At 34.3% G+C, this 9,506-nt stretch overlaps 1 protein-coding gene across 1 annotated transcript in view; it reads right to left on the bottom strand.

Moving 5' to 3' along the window:
• Nucleotides 1–9,245, bottom strand: part of LOC120771270 (G-protein coupled receptor dmsr-1) — an 81,069-nt gene extending 71,824 nt beyond the window's left edge. Inside the window, exon 1 of the mRNA XM_040099193.1 lies at nucleotides 9,225–9,245. The gene's annotated coding sequence lies outside the window, so the exon portion shown is untranslated. The remainder of the gene's footprint in view (nucleotides 1–9,224) is intronic.
• Nucleotides 9,246–9,506: the final 261 nt, after the last annotated feature.

Raw genomic sequence — 9,506 nt, 5'->3', positions numbered from 1 at the left:
GATGGTAACGCTAACTAAAAACAAATTTTTTTTATATTTAAAATTTCCAGCAAACAAAAGCTTGTTGTTTATAAGTGTGCCACAAAATTTTTTCTCGAAGGCATTTTTGCACAGCAAAATAAACACTTTACAGTCTCAGCGCGGCGAAATAAAACCTTTTATGCGTCAATAATGGCTACAGCAATATCAACACTTTGTGGCTTCTTGTTTCTTTGGCTTTTGCTTCTCGGTTTACTTTATTTTACTTTCATTTGTTTACTTTTTGTTTTTCTTCTATTTTTTGACTTCTTTATGTTTTTTTATTCTTTCTCTCGCCATTCGTAGATTTTGCTGATTTTTAAAATCCCTTTGAGAATTGCGGTTTTGACATAATGGATAATTTGTGGATTTTGTGATAAAGAAGTCGTTTGCTTGATACTTAAGATGTTTTTTTATGTTTCCCTTGTGGACTTAAGGAGATTGTAATAGCTGAAGATAGAGTATACTGGAACATTTTTTAAAGTTTCTTTGTAGAAATGTAAGGAAGAATTGTAAGGCTACTAAGTTTTAAGAGGAGAGCGAGGTATCATAGGTATACGTTATCTTTAATGTGGCCCCTTAATAAAGATCTCACACAGACAGCTTAAAATGCCGATTTGTTGTGGTACTTAAAATCTTATATAATGGATCATAAAAACCCTTTTGGACAAAGCGCTTTGAGTATATCACAAATTTGTTGAGACGGTGTTGAGACGGCTATCGTCAGTTTCGGTTATGTCTCTTGACTCGAAAGTAAGTCTGTCGAGATATTTCAACCTCAGTGAATGAAAAAGGAATGGATGTTTCCAGATTAATGAGATGACCTTAGCTGAGAAGCAGCTGAAATGGTGCCCACATCAATCAGGTCAACTTAATCGGAGCGGACTCGATTTATATCTGCTAAAAGACCGTCAACTCACACCACTGCAAAAACAACAATATTGAAATGTAGACCGTATTTAGAAGATTTAGACTAATGTTCGTCCGAAGTTCGATCTTCATGTGTCAATTAGGGTTAATAGTGTTTTGGAAACTGTCTTGTTCACATCAAAGAGTTGGCAGGATCTTAATGACTCAAATGGTTAGACTCAACATATTTTCGTTAATGTTTTGGGTATAAAGTATGACGATGCTATACTTATACCAAAAAAATAAAAATCATTGTCATAAAGAGGATTTATTAATATAGCGTCGAAACCCTCCAACAATCTACTGCAGAATGCTCCAAAAGTGAAGGAAAACCGAAAAAAAACAAATTGGCTACAGGCACTGAAGGCTATCGCAGCCGAGGCTTATAAAATGTACGGAAAATTGGTATAAATATTGGCACGCTTGTATTGGCAGTTTTTATTTTTTGTCAATCCGGTCCAAATTTGATCAGACGGTAAAATTATATGAAGACCTATACTCGACCGTACCATACTAGAAAGCATTAAGGAAGGTGAGTATAACAAGTTTCAAAGAACTGATAGCGGAAACTCTGGCGAATTGTGATCGTTTGAGTTTGCTACAGTTTTTTGTTTTAGAAGAAAACGAAGAGAAAAATTATTTTTTTGTAGTTTAGAGGGGCTTTTTAAAGATCATGTTATAATTGAAGACTTCTCCAAGACATTATTGTTTTAATTATTGAACTATGTATGTATATTTATCCCAAAATCTGCTTATCTGTCGTTCCTTTTCTTAAACTTTTTTTAAGCACGAACCCAATTTGTATAATTAGGTTCGGTTTTAATTTCGCGGATCGGAGGAAACTCTATTTTAAAATATACATAAATAAAAGAGCTTGCAATTATTAGCTAATTTGAGTATGTTTTCAGTTTTTTAATGGATTGAAGCTCTATTCTAAAACATTGAAGTAAGATTTTTTACTTTTCATTTTTGTAGTAAGGAAATATCGTCCGGTTGACACCTGTGTCGTCTAAAGCTGTCATATTATTTTTGTTCAGTATTTTTTGGCTTTTCATCATGGAAAGACTCACGCCTGAACAACGTTTACAAATCTTTAAATTTTATAACAAAAATTCACATTCTGTAAAGAATGTGTTTCGCCTGCTTCGCTCAACTTATGGTCTACTGAGCTTACTATTCGTAACAACATCACCCATCTTGAGACCCGGACTGACGTATGGAACGACTTGGCGCCTTTTTCGTTGAGATCTTAAATTTAAAACCTTTGTGCAAGAACTGAAGCCGTTCGACCTTCTCAAGTGACATCGCTTAGCTCTATGGACTCTTGAAAAGTTCCATGAAGATTGGACGTTTTCGACACAAATTTTGTTCAGCGAAGAGCAACCTGAAAAGAGTCAAGAGTTGCCATTTCATCCAAAAAGGTTTGGTGTGGTTGGTGGGCCGGTGGAATCATCGGTTCATATTTCTCCAAAGATGATGTCGGTGAGAACTTAACCGTCAATGGCTTATGGCTTATCCCTTTATGATAACCGACTATTTGATGTTTGAAACTGAAGGTGGTGATCTCAGCGACATTTGGTTTCACCAATACGGCGCCACTTTCCACATATCGCATTAATCAATTGATTTATTCAGAGAACACTTCGGCTAGCAGACAATTTCAAGTGGTAGGGAACCTCGAAATGGATCATTTATGTTCCCACATAAGATAAAATCATTAACATTCCTATGCCAAAACTACATTCTAAAAAAACTTTGTAGTAATTTTGACTAAAGTCGTCTTAAATTTAGCAAAACGAGATTAAACGCTTTATAGAATATAAATATATAATTGCTGCTTACATCGCCGCTAGTTATTTGACATTGCCTGTATGTAAATAGCACTTACACCAACAATTAAAGTCAAAAGTAAGGCAACACTAAAAAATACGCTAACAATCATCTCAGTCATCAGCAGTGATGTTGGGTGGAAACATTTCGCAAAAGGTATCAACAATTTAAGAGGCATTAACCCATATTGCCACTTCAACGCATGGCATTGCTTTGATGTTTGCAATCAACAATACAGTTACTAAAAATGAAAACAACAGCAATAACAACGGCACTTAAGGCAAACGAAGCAATACAAACGTGGCAACAGTAATTGTTAGAAAGGTGCCATCCAAAACGGTGGTGATGATTGCGTGTGGCGGTTGCAAACAAAGCGCTTGAAAAGTATAGCGGATTGTTGGAAACGCATTCTACATAAGTACATAAACGAAAGCTGACAGCAGAGAGTAAAGCTTAAAGACGGACGTAGGGTTACATTCCTCGCAATAACGGTGCATGAAGGAATCGCAAAAATATATTGCCGGTAAACGTTGTCAAGTCAAGTCAAGTGCGGATGAAAGCACGTCTTTGCTTCGGTTTTTATGTAAGGGTGTAAATTGAAATCCAAACTGGCTTATCCGTTTGGGTTCACTTCCGTTTCCGTAATATATGTTTGTATATGACGGCGCGTTACAATTCAACTTTGATTCGCACCTTAAATCTTGAATCTTAAGCCGATATTGCGCATTGAGTGTAAGAGAAGTGACAAATTGGCGTATTGATTGTTGCCAATCTCACAGTGGGCTTGAACTCACCAAATGCATGAATGAAATATTATTATATTGTTACGAAAATTTTTCTTATATAAATTCTAGTAAAAATAAAGCCATTATTTTATGCATTAAATTGGTTTAATTTAGCATACCTGGAATGATCCGATTTAGGTCAAATAAGCACCGTTTTTAAATAATTTGTTGCCATAATGAAGTTAATTTGAGGATGCCAATCTCTTCTTGGCCAAAAACTGAGACAGTTGATTGTCATAAGCTTCTCTCGAGGAACGAAAAGTCATTCGTCATAGGCAGAAACTGATAGTAATCTCTGGGTGCTAGGTCCAGACTAAATGAGGCTGCACAACCAGGTGATTGAGGTGGCGTCAGAAAACATTCCTGAAGTAATTTCGAGGAATGGTGTCGAGTTGACAGTCCTTGGATGGATAAAAATCCGTGTCCGGGATGCATAACTGTCGTTGAGTGTTGCCTGAACTTGTTCCTATGGAACATAATTCCTATCCTGTTGGCAAAAGCTAGGCGCTTCTGGGCGATTTTTTTCTTCAGATGGTTCAATCACAGCAGAAGTCCGTATTAAGAGTTCGACCGTAGAGGAGTATGTAACTAATAGCAGACTATGGTTTGCCAACCCCACTAAAGAAATAAAAAAAACACTTCCTAACCGTCCATACTCATCATGTGTGGGCCAGCTCATCGCCATTCTACATGACCGGGTTTCCCTTCCCGTTGTCGTAAGTGATGCATTTCACATTAACAGTAACCATTTAGAATGCATCGCCTTTTTGCGATTCGCAGTTGGAAATTTGTACCATACTTTTTTTCTTTCGTTAATCCGTGTGATGCCCATACATAAGGCTTCCTTTGTTAAGGGGTTACATGGGTTTACGGGTTTCAAAAAATCGATTTTTTTATGGTTTTATTAAATTCTATAACACCTCCAGAATATTGGCCTAAACTTTCAAGTTGATCCGAGTATATGTTTCGGAGATACACCTTTGAGAACTTCTGCGCTCGAGGCTAGCTAGGCTAAAAACCGTCTGTAAATGAGTTTTTCTCGAAACTGTGTGTTTGAAGTCGGTTGGCAAGATTCCTCGAGAACTACTCAACCGATCGTAATGAAATTTTACGCAGGTCTTTCAGATACAATTCTTAAGGACCTGGAGGAAGGATTTTTTTCTATTATACTATTTTCTATTATATTCTATTATTTCTACTATATACAACTATTTGAAAAAAAAAATTCGCAAAATTTTAACTTTTTTGTAAAAATGTCTGCCAAAAATCCAATTTTTGTGTAGTGTACTTATGTTTGTAACATTAAAATTCTAATAAAATATTTCATTTCCTATATGAGAAAAAATTTTTGAAAAAAAGATGCTTTTTACCCGAGGAAAGCCATGCAACCCCTTTACAGCCTTTTTTTAAATGATTCCAAACCGGTTTTTGTGCAATGTTTAGCTCCTGGGTAATAGGAATAATGCTTATAAGACGGTCAGACTCGTTGTTTTCCATTATTTTAAGGACATTTTTGACAGGTGTGGTGCATCGTCTACGTCAAAATTATCCGAGCGGAATCGACGAAACCGAAAAGGCGCACGATTGGTTATTACAGTATCAGAACCACAAACAATATTCGTATTTTCAGTTTTTTTTGTTTTTTATAACTCAAATGGTCCAACTATTTCACTGAATTATAAAGAAAATGGGACTCACCTCGATTTGGAGATTTGTTATAGGTTCTATTTGGAAGATGTATTATAAAAGATTTGAAGAACTAACCGAAATGTGCTTGAAAGTAAAGTATTCTATCAAAATTTGGTGGAAAGAAGTTCATTACTGAAAATCAATATGAATCATTGAAATGTTTTGAAGTCTCCAAGCGGTTTTTTAGAAACGTGTTGTTACGAAATAATACGTATAATGGGATTATTACAGGAAATGTGTGTTTTGATAAATTATAAATTTAAAAAATAAAACGACAGAAATTTAAGACATTAATTTTTGTAAAATGTGTTTTTTCAAATATTCGTCTACAACCAAAGTATAAGATAAGGCTTCAAAACAATTAAAAATGCCTAGAATACCAAAAATTTTATAAAACTTTATATTTAAAATTTTTGTGTCACGGCATCTGCCATTTTCTGGAGTAAAACACAGTGGCGAAACTATTTCCATTTCCTTCACGTAGATTCACATACTTTAAGTAACTAAGCAAACGAATACTATGTATACCCTCACAAATGCAAAGATTTTAGCGAAAACACTTCATGCGCAATTCCGGTTTTCTCTGTCTAATTGGCACTTCAAATGGTAACAAATTGTTACGTGCCTCGGTTTTTTGGTTTTAACATCATCAATGGCAGGTGCTTCTTCACTTTGAAGTTTTAAAGTATTTCACGGATTTTAATTAAGAGTGGTATGAAGTTTGTAGAAACTTTGACACAAAAGTGTGAGCTTAATGAGTCAGAATTGAATTTTTCCCACAGAGTAGATTTGTTTTTTCAGCAGTCGAAAATCTTGAGTGTAGTCTAAAGATGCGAAAGCAATAAATACAGATATGTCTTAAATGACAATTGTACATATATAAAGTTTGAATACCTACTTTAATAACGGAATTTTCAATACGGACGCTACAAAAGTTGACCGATAGGGGCAGCAGATGACGCCATATTTCTTCCCAGTTTTTTGAAATCTCTCTTCAATAAGGTTTGCCATTTCATCATGGAAAGATATACGACCCAACAACGAGTCGAAATTATTAAATTTTACTATCGAAATTCGGAGTCAACTCAACTTCAAAAGCGCTACGTCCAAATTATGGTCGTCATATTCGTTATGTCAGATCAACAAATGAGCATCTAGTGGAAAAATTCGAGCCCACAGGCACAGTGCAAAATGTCCTCTTGCCAGTGAGACTAAGAACCAGATGGTAGGCCTTTATTGGAGCGGGAGAAGTCCAAGCAACTTTAAACTGAATAAAACCTTAAAGTTACCAATAATTTATTTCTTTTAGAAAATGTGTAAGAAAACAATGTTTTGGAATTAAAACTGGTTACGGCATGATAATAAAACTGAATACAATTAAACATGGGTGCTACTGATCCGATTTGAGTATTGAGCATTTTACAAGGAACTAGAGGAAATTATGAGTTTAAAGTCTTTCCGGACAATCTCAATCTCTTCGATTCAGTACTAGAACGAGTCGTCTAAAATTGGACTTAACGAATGAACCATATGAGACGCAGTCGGGTCAACATTTGAAGAGATAATCTTCAAAAAAGAAATGCAAAAGTATGTTCTTTCGAATGATAATAAAGATTTTCCATTAAATTTCAAGTTTCTGTGTTTTTTCTTTAAAAGAGTAGAGAACCTTCAAATGGATCACCTTTTATTAGTTTGCTTTTAAATATAATTTCCTCAAATTAAAGCGTTTTTGCTTCAATGATTAATCGGTGACCAACGATCCGATTATTCTTAACACAAAAACCTCTCAGTTTGTTGATCTGACAGTCCAAAGACAACCAAAATTTTAAGAAATAACGACCGTTGATCTTTTCACCTGCAGGTAATGTACAAACAATATCTTCTAAAGAGAAATTTGTTTTTTTTTGTTTAAGGTTACATCCACAAAGAAGACAGGAATCAGCAGCAGTCGTAGATCGCTTGCAACTGGACGCTTACTCATTATACGTAGTATATGGGAGTTGGGATAGTATTTATTAACTATTATCATGTCATATACTAAAAAAAATATTCCCTGGATTTCATTAAGGTACTTTACATACAATTCGGGCTACGACAAGTCTTCGGTCAATTTTATTTATTTTAGGCACAAAGATAGGTACACACCATTATAAATAAAACACGCTGTGTAATTATCAATGAGACAACTCAAATATTGTCCGAAATTTGCAGCTTAAAGTCCTTCGGAAGTTCGAAAATCTTTATATTAGATATATGGGTTCTAAGGGAAGTATTGGCTCGTCTCAACCTATTTTTGATACACAGAATTACTGTTGGCAGGAACGAATTCTGTCTGAATTTCAATTGTATATTTCACACACCGATATTTTCGGTCAAAAGCTAACTATAGATACTGGGGTCCTTATATTCGGTACCTAGGAGCTTGAATCAGTTTTAGTTAGATTTGGACAATTTTTAGACATAAGGTGGAATAAAGAAATTATCAGTGCTAAATTTTAAATTTTTTATTTGTAAATTGGAAAGTGAAAGAATCAAATAGATTTTAAAATTGTATTAAATGCAAGTAGGCGTGGGTGTAGTCCGATTTCGCCTATTTTCAGACTCTGACATAGGAATATGAGAAGAATGCTACGTACTAGATGGAGTCGAAACCGGTCAGTCGGGTCGCAAAATATCTGATTTCACCAAAAAGTGGACGCCCATTGTCCAATTTTTACCCCGACTCCTTACAAATTACAGTTTTATATCTTAATTTAATGCTGAGATATGACACTTTGTAGATTTGTAATTTGTGGGAGTGGCAGTGGTGTGATTACGCCCATCTACGAGCGCGTAATTTTTAATTTGTACCAATAAACCTGTCCCCCAAGTTTCATCAAGATAGCTCAATTTTTATACAAATTGCAGCTTGTACGGACGGACGGACAGTCAACTGGATTTCAACTTTTCTCGTCATCATCATTTATATATATTATATATCTATCTCGATTAGTTTTAGGTGATACATACAACCATTAGGTGAACAAAACTATTATACTCTGTAGCAACATGTCGCAATAGTATAAAAATGATAGTTGCCACTTGTGAAAAAGTAATTCATTTAAAACCGTTGAACCGTTTCGCATCGTTGACATTTCGATTTGTGATTTAATACGAAAAAGATATTACAGGGTTTCCACCTGTTTTCAATATACCCTTATTTTTTAAGCCAAAGAAACGTTTAAGTGCGTGCCACTTGATTCCAAAGGGATACCCACGTTATAGGTATACAGATAGCTATGGTTGATTTGGTTATTTTTTTTTTAATCTTTAATTTATTATTAGAATGACAAAAATATATAAAAAGGTTGCGCCCAGTTAGAAAATTGTACACCAATTTTTTATTAAAGAGGTTAAAGGAAGCTTAAAGTAGATTTGGAGATCTAAAAAATGCCTTCATTTCAGTAGCGCGCATAAAAGTATGCTTCTGTTTATGGAAATTACTTAGGTTTATTGTTTGAGTTAGAAATACCGCTGTTGTGTTGTGCCAATTAAGGTGGATTATGGGAATTCATAAGTTCTCTACAGCGAAGCACTTTCTAATTTTCCTTTCATTTATCAACAACAACGAAAGTAGGGTAGTATTCCAAATACATCACTTCGTGGCTAAAAGCCCAAGGTCGTCTTCTCTAGCTAAAACTTTTATTCTTGCGTCACCCAATTTATAAGCTTTATTGAAAATTAAAAAAAAAAAAATTGATTTTACTTATTCACTTTAGTAAAAAATATTTCCAATGCTCAAGGAGGCATCTGTTGGGGAAGTAAATATGCTTGAGGTTGCATTAAGTACTTAAAGTTTTAAGTAGCAGCAAGCTTTATTCTAATTCTGGAAATTCGGTTAATTCTTAAAATTCTGTGAATATGTGTGTACTCGTATGCGAATGCTTGAACTACTTAAATTTATGTATGTATGTATTTCAAAAGTAGTATTTAAAAATTTAATGCTTTACTTACCACAAATCAGATAGTTTTTCTGTAATAAAAAGAAAAATGATACAGTAATTAAGGATTAGTTGTAATATTTATTTTATTTTTTGGAAAATTTGCTAGAAGAGAAGTATTAGGCAAAATATTTCAATTAACTATTTCAATCGGATTTCTTTTAAGCTTTAAAGAACAAAATGCAAATTTCAAATATATAAAAGTGATACACTTTTAATACATAAAACAAAAAAAAAATAAACTTCGACTGCACCTAAGCTTTAGTTTCTTTCACAGGTCCATTTTTTTGAGCAT

Source organism: Bactrocera tryoni, chromosome 3 (genome assembly GCF_016617805.1).
Source record: "Bactrocera tryoni isolate S06 chromosome 3, CSIRO_BtryS06_freeze2, whole genome shotgun sequence".
NCBI classification, from domain to species: domain Eukaryota; kingdom Metazoa; phylum Arthropoda; class Insecta; order Diptera; family Tephritidae; genus Bactrocera; species Bactrocera tryoni.
Note: the sequence above shows the minus strand (reverse complement) of the source record. Positions and strands in the feature narration are given on the sequence as shown.